Source organism: Apteryx mantelli, chromosome 1, assembly GCF_036417845.1.
Source record: "Apteryx mantelli isolate bAptMan1 chromosome 1, bAptMan1.hap1, whole genome shotgun sequence".
NCBI classification, from domain to species: Eukaryota; Metazoa; Chordata; class Aves; order Apterygiformes; family Apterygidae; genus Apteryx; species Apteryx mantelli.
This window is the reverse complement of record NC_089978.1, coordinates 78,269,412-78,283,202: the sequence shown is the minus strand read 5'-3', so window position 1 is coordinate 78,283,202 and position 13,791 is coordinate 78,269,412. Positions and strand designations below refer to the sequence as shown.

The 13,791-nt window shown below is 42.9% G+C and overlaps 1 protein-coding gene across 3 annotated transcripts in view; it reads right to left on the bottom strand.

Annotated features, from left to right (window-relative positions):
* The window catches only part of LOC106490707 (CD99 antigen-like), a 33,266-nt gene that overhangs the window by 17,739 nt on the left and 1,736 nt on the right, over positions 1–13,791 (bottom strand). The window lies entirely within an intron of this gene.

Genomic DNA, 13,791 nt, shown 5'->3' with positions numbered 1-13,791 from the left:
GAGCTGACCCTGCTTGAGCAGGGGGGTTGGACTAGATGATCTCCAGAGGTGCCTTCCAACCCCAACCTGTGATTGTACATGAGTCAGTTCTAGTTACTGGGCTAAATTATTTGTTCTGGAAAACTCATATAACTACAAATAAGATAAATCCCTCTGCAATTCGTTCTACAGAAAAGAACTGAAACACATCACCCTGTCTCATGAAGTTAGTAAGAGAAACCTAAACTACACTAACAAAGGCTGTTAGGAGAACATCATAGTATTTCTGGTGATAGAAGAATAGCACTTGTACCAAGAAATTACAAGGTAACTTTAAGAGTGTTGGGGTAGGACAGGGCAAGAGAGGAATATGGTTTCGCAGAAAGCTTTTATTTTCCTGAATTAACAAGGATGGGAAAATTTTGAAACTTAGAGCACTTATATATAGGTACAGAAATCAGACAGCAACAAGCAAAAAGGTATGGAGAGATTTATTTGATTTTTGCTTATTTCTTCTTACATGTAATTCCATGAGGGTCTGGTCAAGCTTCAAGACTGTAAATGTTATTTAGTATGTTTATTGCTATTTCATCTAAGTACTTGACCTCACTAAGCATAAATGAATTACTGAAATTAGTATTTTAATAAAGTATTTTTCAAAAAAGTAAATACTAAGTTTCCTCTTGTGTAAATACAGAGACTAAGGCAAAATATGAGTAGCTGACAGAAACACGGTTTTGTCTATATTCAGCTGCAGTGTTCTCTTGACAAACACTGCAGGTCTTTGATTAAATACTGCCTAGCCTTATACTACTTAAAGCCTACATGTTGGTGCTTGCACTTGCAAGTGCAAGGCACAATGAAACTTTCAGCCTTCTAGGTAGCTGCTCTTCAGTTCTTGGTATTCTTTCTCATAAAAACTCTAAACCACAAAGAAGTCACTGGTTAGCAAAAAGTTTCATCTTGCACTAAGTTTAGTGGTTTTGGAGGTATTTGAAATTGTTCATCCTTTCTTCACATTTTTTAATCTATAATTGTAGAAAGTAGTTCACATTTTGTGTATTAGCGGTACCAAAGATAAGGTGTTACTGAAACCTAATTTCTGCAAGGATAAGCTAATAAAAGTTTAGAGCACAATTAGCCAAACATTTTATTAATTAACATTCTAAGAGCTATAATAAAAAGACCTAAATGATAAAATTCAGAGAGCTGCGGGGAGCGGGACTCCAGCAGCATCTCCAGAGAGTAACTAACAGCAGCTCCTCAAGGTCCTGGTGCTCTACTGCTCCCACAGGGACAACAGGACACACGAGCCAGCTGAAGAGGTGAGCTGCCACCGTCTTTGCCTTCTCTTGCTTCAGCCGCAGCACCTACTTAAGTCAGCCCTGTCCTACTGCCCCTGTGGCAGGCAAGGAAGCTCCCTGGCCTATGCCTGTTCCCAGGTCTCAGGTGCCAGTGCAATCACTTTCCCCCCAGGGAGACTCACAGACCGAACACAAGGGGCCAAAACACCTGTGCTCTCCATTAGTTTCTGTCTTCAGAAGCCAGTTGAAGAGTTGGTCTGGGAGCTCAGAAGCAGTCTCGGGAAACACTGCACTCAAATCTCATCAAGATCAAGTGAGCACTGCACACTGACCTCCCTTTGGCTCCTTTCGGAATTCAGTCTTGGTATTCAGTGGTTAAAGACACGACAGATATGTATTTTTTCTAAGCCTAGGAAACCAAAATCCTTGAAATGTGTGTTCCTCACAGCCTACAGCTTCAAAGTTTAACCTGCTCAATTGACAGGATTTTAAGCTTCCACAAAGCTGACAAGCCTCACAGTAACTACTCACATATCCTTGCTGTAATTGTTTCCATAACCAGTTGCACCCTTACCTCAAGGCTCACATTTATTGTGTAAAAGGTCAGAGTCAGTATGTCAGCATCCCACATTCTTCCACAGTCAAGGAATCACGTTACTTCTTGAGGATTTCTGCTTTTAAGTCTAGTAAGAGCTTCAAGAGCTTTTCTAGTAAAACCTTTCCCTATTTGGCTGATGTCTCTGGAACCAGGGCACCTCTAGCTCTGAAGTGTGTACTTCAAAACAAAGGGCACATCACAAGCTGTCGAAACTATACTTTGAAAAACTGTGAAGCAATATATATTGATGGCAATAAGATGAGCCCTGGAGGAGATGGTGGGGCTGGGAGAGGACACACATTCAAGTCTGACCTTCAGTGTTCTCACAAGATTCATGAGGTATTAAGCCTCACTGAGATAACAACCCAAATCACAGCTATCCCCCCAAATTAGCAGTTTAATAAACTGCAAAAACTACAGAGGTTAACCAAAAGATGAGCTTCAAATTTAAGAAAACTATGTGATCCAAGCAAGCCCCTAACTTCAGTATCATGTAACTTAATACAACCATTAGTTCTTTTGAAAGTAATTAAAACTGACATCTAGTAACAATGCTATTGTATCGCCAAAAGTTTATAGATAATTCTATTCAAATAATAATATTCTACTCTCTCTTTGAACTGAAAACTTTCATACACAGTTTGAAGGTGTTTTCCAGGCAGTTGTGTGATCTCTTGAGCTACGACTTCAGAAGTTGCATGCTTTTTTTGCTCATCTCAGTATTCATTAAGACATTTTATACAGCTATAAAGTGATTAAGGTGATAGATTGGTAGCTCCTCTCCATCAAACAAGTTATTGAAGAATGTCAGCAATCCCCATGGAAAGAAGCCAGCCAGCAGCTTGTTTGTCTGCCCTCCTACTAGCTTACATACTGCACCTCTAGTAGCTTCTCGCAGAAAGATTAGGAAAGTCTTCACTGAACAGAAGATGTTAAATTTTAGCACAAGGAAGAATTAAGCAGCTGAGATTTGAGATCTAAAAGCCAGTCTCAACAGTTAAAGAGTGGTAAATAATCTCATTCTGATAAAGAAAGAAGAATTTAATTTATAACTTATGATGAACAAGTCTCCAAACCAGAACTTAATCTTCCATTTAGAAATTCTTATTTTAAAATAAAGTTTAGTTGAAATGTACATTTTTTCACACGTAGCATGGGCAGAACTATGGCAAAAATAGTCATATTTTTACAGCAGTACATCGAAATCGTGGCTCCACAGTAAGCGGGACTGGTTTATGTATGCTGGTACTTGTAAGCTGATAATTCATTTCACAGCCTGTTTCTCTTTTACCTTCCTCGGAACTTTTACCAGTTCAACACAGTTTGCATACTAATAGCAAAATCCAAACCAAATCTGTAATCTAGTCAGAAACGTTAATTGAACAGTAAGATTGACTTTGCTTTTCTAGACTCCATTTCATTATGGCTCCCTCAGCTATGGCTAAAAAGATTTTTCAAGTAATCTGCACACTAAGAAATACCTATCAGAGTTTTTTCTGGAAGACAGAAGAGAAAGATTTAATGTTTTAGAATTAGAGTTTCTTGGGAAGGAAAGAGGAAATTGAACCACTTAAATTAGTCATTGCAAAAAATGACTCAGCCCATAATTTCATCCACCACTCTGAAAATGAATCAGTTCTGGCACCAGTCAGTACATTTTATAACAAAACCTATTATTTGTGCTCAAACTTCATCTTCAGATACTAAAGTGTTTCAATGGCACCAGTGATATTTTTCTTCCTGAAAAAATTTATTGTTAAGGAGTTAGTCTAGACTGATTTGCGTTAACTGACAACTCAGAGAGATGGGCCTTAGTGCAATTTGTATTCTGTTGCACCATAACAGCATTCGTTTGGAAACACACAGGACTAGCATCAGCCACAAGATGTGTAATGTGACAACAGCCTGCTTCCCTGGATGAAGGGGAACTTTGGAATAGAAGGCTCATTTCTCTGCTTCAACTAATATTGTAACATGTACACACAATTAGTACTTAAATTTCTGAAGGACACTATACACAGGGATGCTGCATGCACACAGTCAATGTGTTAGTTTTAGTTACCCACAACAGGCAGATAAACTTAAACTAGTTAGAATCCAGCTAAGTGGCAACCATAGATGTATAGCAGACCATAGACCTGGCATATGCTCTTCAACAGATGAGGGCTCCCCCTTCCCCTCTTTAAAAAAAGCTTGATCGTTACTTTCCATCCTTCATTATTGTTATTTGAGGAACAAGATAAATCTTTACTTCTGCACTAAAACTATAGTCTTGAGATACAGTGGGTCTGATGTGTTCATGTATTTAGTAAAACATACGGAATGCATTCACATTGTAGCCTTCAGGATTTCTAGTTCAAGTGCACCATCAGAAAGTACTTCTGTTCTGCTATATTTAGACAAAAACGTTTTTCAAGAACTCTCAAAGTCCACTCTCTGTGTAAAATAGTTTCACCATCTCCACTCTGTTTCTATATTAACTTTTTAATACAAATAATTGGATTTTATATTCTAGTGTTATCACTTGCAGGTAGTCATTATGTTCACCAGGCTTAGCTTACACTGTAAATTTGCTCATTTTGTAGAACACAGGAAAGCAATAGGACTGGATAGAAGAAGTGTCCCTAGGACAGGTGACAGTTGCATGCTGAACACTGAAAGCTGTGCCAGGGGATAGGACTGGCAGTGGAGAGAGCGACAAGGATGTAGTAGCAACATTTGAGGGGAGGGAGTGGAAGAAGAAGTTAGGAAAGGGGAGGAAGAAGGAGACAGATTCAGTTTTGGATGCAAAGAAGTTGTCAGCTCACTACAGCCACAAGTTTCACAGTCACAGCCCTTGACTAAAGTTTGGGGGGAAAAAAGTCAGGTCCACACCTCTGCTTAATATGCACAGTAAAAGAGCTGGCCCTTCTGGAAGGCAAAAAGAGCAAAAAGAAAAGCTGGAAGATTTTGTGAAAAGGGTGGCGGAGGGCTATAAATCAGATTGCAAAGTTGTATAACTACTTGCAACACTTAGGGAGGGTGAGGGCAGGGAAGAGTTGCTGAACTACGTAATGAATTTGGGATGCAATCACAAGATGATTAGCCTCAGGGATGTGTTGAGAAGCAAAGAAGCAGGCAGAAATTTCTGGCATGAAAGAGAGAATACAAACAAGCATGTATAGCTGGAGGTGAGGGAAGAAACAGAAGACTGAAAGATAAAGACAGAATACAGAAAAAGACAACCTTACACAAAAGCTTTTTACATAGGCTTCCCTAAACCTTTCCTCCAAACCTTACCATGATACTTCTCATTTTCAATTTTAACGAGGTCTTGAGTGCTCCCACAGCTGTTTTGTCCCATAATAGCATCAGGTCTAATAAAAACTGTATCTCAGCCTACACATTTTGCCTCACTTATTTTTAAACACACCACATCACTCTACTACTATTACCACCATCCCCTCCCCTCTTTACACACAATCAGTATTTTATTCCAAATCATAGGGGAGAAACAGGTGATGGTAAAATAGAAATTTAAACACTGCAACTTTTTTTTTTCCAGACACAGAAGGTTCAGAGTATAGTATTTTTGTAGTAGATATCTTTGCAATATTGGTAGTGTCACTAGATTAGAATACGATCAGACTTGCAGAATTTGCTCTCATGGAAATACCAGAGTTTAACAAATTTCTCACTTCTTTATTTTTCCTTTAAAATACTGGATTTCTTCACAAACAGAAAAGATGCAATCAACATTTTGTGTGGCTAAGCAAAAAAGTATTAGCATACAATTTTACAATTAAAATCTGAAAGGACTGAGTTTTATCCATGAAAGCTATAGGAGTTCAATCAAAGCAGAACTTCTATTTTATGAAAAGATTAACTTGCAGCCCCAATACATAACATTTAGCTGACCAACGAACAACTGCTATTATCAAAAAAAAAGTTTGTTTTTACCTTGACTAAAATTCTTTGTCTCAAAGTCAAATCGGTCTTGAAGGTATTTTACATACACCCCTTCTGAATACCATTTCTTGAGAAAAATTTCTAAGAATCAAGAGATCCAACAGGAACAAGTCTTACATGACTCGAGCTATAAGAAAGGCAGACCTGAATTAACATCTACAGTTAATTAGCAGTTACCTCACTCAATAACTTTTCCTTTTACATGTAAAAGGTGCTATTTCTTTGATGTTTATAGGATGTGTTCACAGATGACTGAAATCTGATGAAGAAAACACAAACCAGATTTGTTATACAGCCAGTATTTTCTGATGAGACCTGACTTAAATTTAAATTAGTTTTCTTTTTAAATGCACTTTAAATGGTCTTTTCCCCAAGCATATTAAAAGGATTTCTGCATTTGAGATACGAACTATATATTTTAAAGGAACAACTGCATATTTGCAAAAAACATTATAAACGGACAGTTACACCACAAGCAACCAGGTTCTTGCGAGTGTCATGGGAATCTGTCTTATGACTTTTTGGAATTCTTTGTGGAAAATCTTCTAGATCCTATTTTTCTGTGCTATCCAGTAACACCAGATGCAGAGAATAAAACAGCTTAAAAGAAGTTTGTGTACTGCAGTAACTTTATTTTCAACACCTGAAAAATGGACTTGCTGGCAGTGAATAGGGAAGTCTTTCCTAGCCTAGAGCTTGCACGCATATAGAAAAAGCAAATTTTCTTCTTTCTTTTTTTTTTTTAAATGAAAAAAACTAAAAGCAGTCCTTATAATACCAAGGAACCTTCCAAACACTCAGTTTTGCAGTACTACCCCCAAGCCTACATATCAATGCCTATGACTGCTTTTCCAAGGTGATGCAGAGACCTCAAATGAGACACCTACCTGCCAGGCAAATGATAAGATATGGTGGTCGAAACACTATTTCGCTGTATTGGGCTCAGCTGGCAGGGTGGGGGCAGTGGGGGCTGCAGGGGCCGTGAGCCGCCCCGTGCCAGTCACAGCCGGCTCAGACACTGGCACAGCTGCCCCAGTGCCAGCGGGTGACGAAGCCCCCAAGGGAGGGACTGTGGCCGAGCTGGGGACACCCCGAGGCTGAGGGGACCCATGCTGGGGTGGAGGCGACACTGAGAAGCAATAAGGAACTGGGAAAAAACAGTAAGCAGCATGGAGGAGCCGCAGCAAGAAGCCGTTACATCCCGACCCCCCCCCCCCCCCACCTCCCGCCGCCTCCCCCAAGGGACCGGGCGAAAATGAGGGCACACGAGCCCCAGGAGGGGGAGGCTCAGTGTTTGTCCTAAGCTGAGCCTGGGAAAGGGGAGGAAAGGTGTTTACTTAGGTGTTTCTTCCATTTGGCCTTTTTCTCAATACCCAAATCAGCGATGAGAAGTTTGTGTTAACTGGCAGTAAGATATATCACGTAGAAGTTCCCCGAGTGGAAACCGTTCTGCCCATGGCAGGAGCCGGTGGGGAATGCAGGCAGCAGCTGTGGCCCGGGATGAAACAGCAGCAGTGGCTGTGAAACGCAGTGGAGCACTGGGAGGCTGTGGTGGCTGCTGCCGTGATGGTGGGGCACCCATCGTGCGGGGCAGGCGCGAACAGCCTGTAAACAGGGGAGAGATGGCGGGGCCCAGCGAGCCCTTGCTGGACAGGAAGGCGATGGGGAAGAACCGTGCTGGGTCCCGCTCCGGCCCTGGGGCCATCTTGCCGTGAGGGATCCGAGAACGGCAGCAGCCCGGGGGGCTATGACCCCCCTGGGGAGCGGGTGCTGCTGTGCTGGGGCTTGCCATGTGCTTGCTCCAGGGGCTGGGGGGGGTGGGTCTGGGACCCCACAGGAGAGCTGGGGGGTTGGCAGGCAGTCTGTCGGAGCAACAGGCTGCAGAAAGAGGTGTTAACCAGTGCTCAGCGCCAAAGGGAGGCCTTGGGCAGAGGTGAGCAGCCAGAAGCAGCGCTGAACCAGCCACACAGTGCACCAGGCTGCTGCGGGAGTAGCCAGGCAGCTGGAAGCGACCACCTGGAGGGGCACCTCAACCACCCCAGTCACAGAAATTCAGGACTTAGGCAGATTAACCAGTTACAATGGTTAAACAAACCTGCAAAGATGGGAGCGCTACTCCCCAGTATGTAAACACTCAGCGGTCCTCTTTGCAGAGTGAAATTAAAGAAATGAGGGACACTTAGAGCTGGCACCCTCACATTGGCTGTGGCGCTGCTGGGAAGGTGGAGAAATAGGGTGCAGCTTTTGACTCAGGAGATCCAAAATCTGGGAAGTTTGGAGCCTGTGCTGCCTGTGAACACTGCCCTGCGCAAGGGAGGGCGGCTTTGGGATCGGCTAATGGATGGATATGTTGAGCAGTGGCCCACTCCTGCTGATCCCACAAACAAGATACCTGTGTGGAAGGACTGGGAAGAAGGGGGTAATCGACTGCAGTTGCTAGGGCTGCTGGAGTGTGCTTACAAGCAAGGGGATGGGACCCCCAAAAGATGACCATTGATACTATGGCCTGAAAACTCTGATGGCAGGCACAATTACTAACACCCTTCCAGTATTGCCCTATAACCTGGTGGAACACCTTGTTGATCAAGGAGCAACCTGTATGTACCATATTGGAGGGAGCATGCCATAAGATTGGCAGGAAGGCCAGGGATAATACTGAGAATCCAGCAGTGTCATAAACCTACTGAAAAACGTCAGGAAAGAATGGATATTCAGCATGTTCCTGTCCTGTCTATGTACTGGGACTTAGGATGTTTGTGAATGAAAAAGGAGAGGATATGACTGAGTAGAACGGAAAGCCCTTTGGAGATCTAGCACTGTGAGCTAAGGAACCGTGAACACATGGGAGAGTCAGAGCTCAGTTAGATGATAAGCTTAACCTGCCCTAACCTCTCAGCCACATACTGTTGTGATAACTGGTTAGAATTTACTGCGTTAGGGAGGCCCTGCTGCTGGCCTGGCAGCAAACAGAGATAACCAAATTTATTGGACTATCTGGGTAGGGTGGCCAGGCACCCCTTTGCCTCAACAACTTCATGTCCTATCAGGTATCAGTGCTCAACACGCCTTATTGCCCTCCTACATGGCCATGACGAATGAGCAGTTATTCACAGAGTAACTGGGGGAGGGACATGCCTAACTCAAGTAGAACGCAGCATCAGTTTGAATAAACAGAATTGGTAGCCACTACATGTTGCCACTGGCTCAATGCCCCAGTCATCCTGGGGACTGATTTTCTTGACCACGACAGATGGACAGATAGGACAGGAAGAAGGCTCTGGGCTTTTGGAGCAGGCAGTGTGTTTTGCCCAGGAGAGAGCCAGCTGCAGGGCTCTACTGACCCCAACACTGTTGCATGTGCTTAGACCTAGTTGTTGTTCCCTTGGCAAATAATTTGCTGAAAGCAGTATTGAACTGACTGAGGGGCAGGACACTGGTGAAATTCAAAAATTAACTGATTCTCTGAAAAAACAAGGGAGGAGGTTTCAAACACCTTCACCTTACAACAGTCCTGTTTGGCCTGTACAGAAGTCTAGTGGAGAATTAACAGCAGACAATAGAGCTTTGAATAAAGTCACACCCCTATTAGCCGCTGCAGTTCCGGGCATGCTGCAGCTCTTGTACAAGCTTAGAACCAAAGAACATACCTGGTATACAACCAGTATTGCAAATGCTTTCTTTTCAGTCCCTCTGGCTGAAGAAATGAGACCCCAGTTTGCCTTCACCTGGAAAGGTATGCAGTATACACACAACTGGCTGCCACAGAGGTGGAAACAATGCCCTACCATCCACAATGGCACCATTTGCAAAACTTTAAAGCAACATATCTCTGGAGATTGTTTTCACAATATTGATGATGTATTGATTGGAGGAACTACCTCAAAAGAAGCACTAAGTAACGGGCCACAGGTAATCATCATCTTTCTCAAAGCTGGATTTGCCATTAAGTGCTTCAAAGTAAAAGGCAGACCTGAGAAATACAGTTTTCAGGTGTGTAGAGGCAAGATGGGTGGAGACATATCTCAGCTGAACAAATTACTTGGATAAGTGCAGTGGACCCCTGCACATTAAACAAGAAACCCAAGCCTCTTGCATGTTACTGGATTTTGGTGTATGCCTGTCCCCGGTTACAGCCAACTGACCAAACCCTTATATCATGTGTCCTATAAAAACAGTCACTTCGCGTGGGAAAAGGAATAAGAGCAAGCTTTTAAGCAGATCAAGTAAGAAATAGCCCATGCAATTGCATTAGGACTGAACTGGGAAAGTAATGATGTAAAAATATGTGTTATGCCAGCGCAGATAAGAAAAGCAATGTATGGAGTTTGTGACAACGAGCCTCTCAAGAGAGGAGAGGGAGGCCACTGGGATTCTGGAGTCAAGGCTACAAAGGAGCAGAAAATAACCATCCCTCTGGAACAGAAGGTCCTGGCTGCAGTTGAGAGTGTTCTGAGTGTTACTGAATTGTTAGGCACAGAACAGCCACTCTAATTATGTCCCAGACTGTCCTGAATTTTATGTTCAGCAATTCAAAACTGACCAGGAGAAAAGTAACCACCTCTGCCTGGCAAAAATGGGTCCTTGCATTTACTGAGCAGGAACATATTAGTTCAGTCCCCAGACTGGGACTAGTTGATCTGATTAGTCAGTGGCCAGCAAATGAACAATAGATCAAACTCCTCAGGCTATTGAAGCCCCAGCATACGACAAATTAAGTGCTGAAAGTAAACAGTGGATGTTGTTTACCAACTGATCCTGTAAAATCACAACAGGATGGTGAGCTGCTGCTCAGACCCCTCCACAGGAGAAGCTGCCATCTGCAAAGGGACCAGAGGCTCCAGACAGTTTGCAGAAGTAATGGCTGTGAGAATCACCTTGGAATACGCTCAGAAGCAGCAGTGACCCTCAGTATATGTATGTACAGACTCTGGGCTGGTCACTAACATGGTGCAGAAATGGCTGAAAGGGTTTTAGCGAGGGTACCTACACATTGTTACTGTGTTAATCTCTTGTCTCCTCTGCAGGAAGGAAGGGTAGAGTTTGTAATGAATGTTAAGACTGGGGTGATGTTAAAAGTAGGGTTTATAAGGGATTTATATTCATTCCAGTTTTCTTAAATACGTGTTTTGCAGAGGTGAGGAGTGGGATGCATTAGGCATAAATGACAGAGTTTTGGAAGCAGTGGGCTGCAGTGGTGACCTGTGTGGGAGGAGGCCACGGACTGCCCTGTGTCAGTCACAGCCAGATTCAGCCAGTTCTGAAACCACTGTAAACAGCTGTCGCCCACCAAAACTCCAACCAGTCAGAGCAGCACACAGAGTGCCCCACTCAAACATATTTAAGAAGGAACAGCAGCCATTGGGGCAGGAAACAAGTGAGGAGACACTCTGGGAGCCACAGAAAGAGAGAGAGACTGCTGAGGACACATGTGGCTGGAGACACACTCTCAGAAGGAGAGGCTCCATGCCAAAGAGGACACCCCTGAGGGACCACAGGCAACCCGCGATGGGGCAGGGACACTGAGAAGCACAGAGCAGCACAGGTAAACTAGTAAAAAGCACAGAAGAGCAGCAGAAAGAGACCATTACACACCAACCCCAACCTCTCACACAACCTGTCACCTCACTGAAGAAATTGGGACACACTTGAGTGTAACCAGCGGCGAAAATCAAGGAAGTGAGACTAAGAAGAAGGGGAGGACAAGTGTTTGGCTTAAGTTGAGCCTGGGAAGGGGGAGGAAAGGTGTTTACTTCTGAGTGTTTGTTTCATCATTTATGTTTTCTCAATATCTGAATCAGGGATTAGACAGTTGTGTTAACTCGCAGTAAGTCAAAAGAGAAGCTCCCCAACTCAAGACTGTTCTTCTTGTGACATTCTCTCCACACACTTCTGCTAGACTCTGAAGAGTAGGTTCCTGTGCCAGAGCATGGAAAAGCAGTGTGACTAAAAAAAACGATGCCTGCCCCGTCAAGATGACCTTAACTGTTAAAGATTACTATTATTACAGCATTTCGCTAACACAACTGTCACCTGATGAAATTCAAATTTACTGCAGTGAGAGGTTCAGGAAAGACAAGAGTTAAAACAATCCTTTAGTGAGGGCAAACCTATCACACATACCACAGTAACATCAGGAAAATACTGAAATTGGTTTTGGCTGGACAGCGGCCAGGCTTTGGCTAGGTTAAGTCATGCTTAACTCTTGCCAAGTTAAATCGTTGCAACTACAGAAAGCTGTAGCAGTTTATTGCAGTGATGTCATTTTGATCTAGCAGTGTAGTGGCCATTTTATATGAATAACGCCACATATAAAATCCCAACCATTTCAAACTAGAGGAAACAAGCATGGAACAACACGTGCTGCATTTTTCAAGTTCATGCTGCCAAGTATGTGCACTAGCACCACTATAAAAGTGCTTAATTAAAGAAAGCTTTTTCTTTTTTTTAAATCAAATTTAAAAGGCAAACAACTCCACAACCTGCAAAGCAGAGATCGGTCTCCAGGAGTCCCTGTTCTCCCTCTCTATTCCAGCTAAAAGCTCTAACTGCTAGATTACAGACAGGCTCCTTTAACCACCTCTCATTTAACTAGTAATTTTTCTCAGTACTGACTTGCCTCAACAAAAAATTAGTGGCACAGGTATTTCTTTTCTTCTACTCATAGCTACGTAGTTACAGCAGTTCCAGGAAGCAGGGATCTCTGCCTTTAATTCACCTTAGGCTACAGATCTTACAACACAGATACCTCAGTTCCCAGGCAAGTATTTTGCTCACCTCCTATTATTCAATACCACAACTATTTCTAGTGGAAACTATGTTTCAATCAACAAGCTCTATTCAATGCTTGCAGAGAATACTTAAAATGTGTACCCTTGAACCCAGACTCTACATGTGCAGTAAGCAAACTCCTTTTTATGCCTTGATCTTTCTGCAGTACAGAAGCAAAACTTTGTGTCTATGTGCAAGCTCTAGCCATTTTTTGCTGCTCATCACTGGGTGGTTTTTTTTGTTTGTTTGTTTGTTTTTTAAAGTTCTTCTGAGGTGCTGAACTCTTCCTGTACATTGTACAGGAGACCTGGTGCCTACTATTTTTTTCATTCTGCTCTGAAAAAAACAGATGGCTAAAAGTTAGATCTTGGGCTAAATTGGTGGTTGCAGATTTAAGGTGGCTGAGCCAATCTGATGACTCACCACTGGCCAGAGCAGGAAGTCTGCTTCCCTCTCTCCCCCCTCTGCCCCCCCCCCCAAGTCTCATTTCCACTCCCAGATGTTCAGTCCTGCCACGCCCCTGTGCTGGCTCTGACACCCGTCAGACACTGCAGAAGAGATTCAATGCACCAAATTAGTCATTTGCTGACTTCAGTTGAATCATCTGAGCACAGGGTCTGGTGGGCACCAGACCAAACACAGAAGGAGAGAAATGGGAAAATCCCACTTCTTAGCAGTGACAGGCTGTTAGACTAGCTCAAGGCACAATGTATAAACTCACAGCCTTCCTCTGGATTCAGCCCCACGGACACCTAAATTCTAGCTTAGCCTGACTTGAAGAGCTCATACTTGGCAAATACCTAAATACCAGTTGCAAGGTTAAAACCGCAAGCTCTTCTTTTAGGCAAGCTCAAATAACAAAGTTCACCATTGCTTAATAACGGATTCAAATCCTCATGATATTCTGCATATTGTTTTAACATTGACACAGCTTTCAAGTGCCTAAGATAATAAAAACCACTCACAAGGCCACAGACATACATGCTTTAATTGTGAGAGCCAGTAGTTCAAATGAAACCGAATGACTGTTCAAGTCCAAAGTTACACAACAGCTGTGGAGTAAAATCCTTAATTTTTAGAGCAGTGTTGTTAATTTAGAATACAGACAGCCTACTAACAGTGACATTTAAGCTTTCAAAATATGTAATTCAGATTTTACCTATATTTTAACCAAAGATGCAGCAGCACAAATTT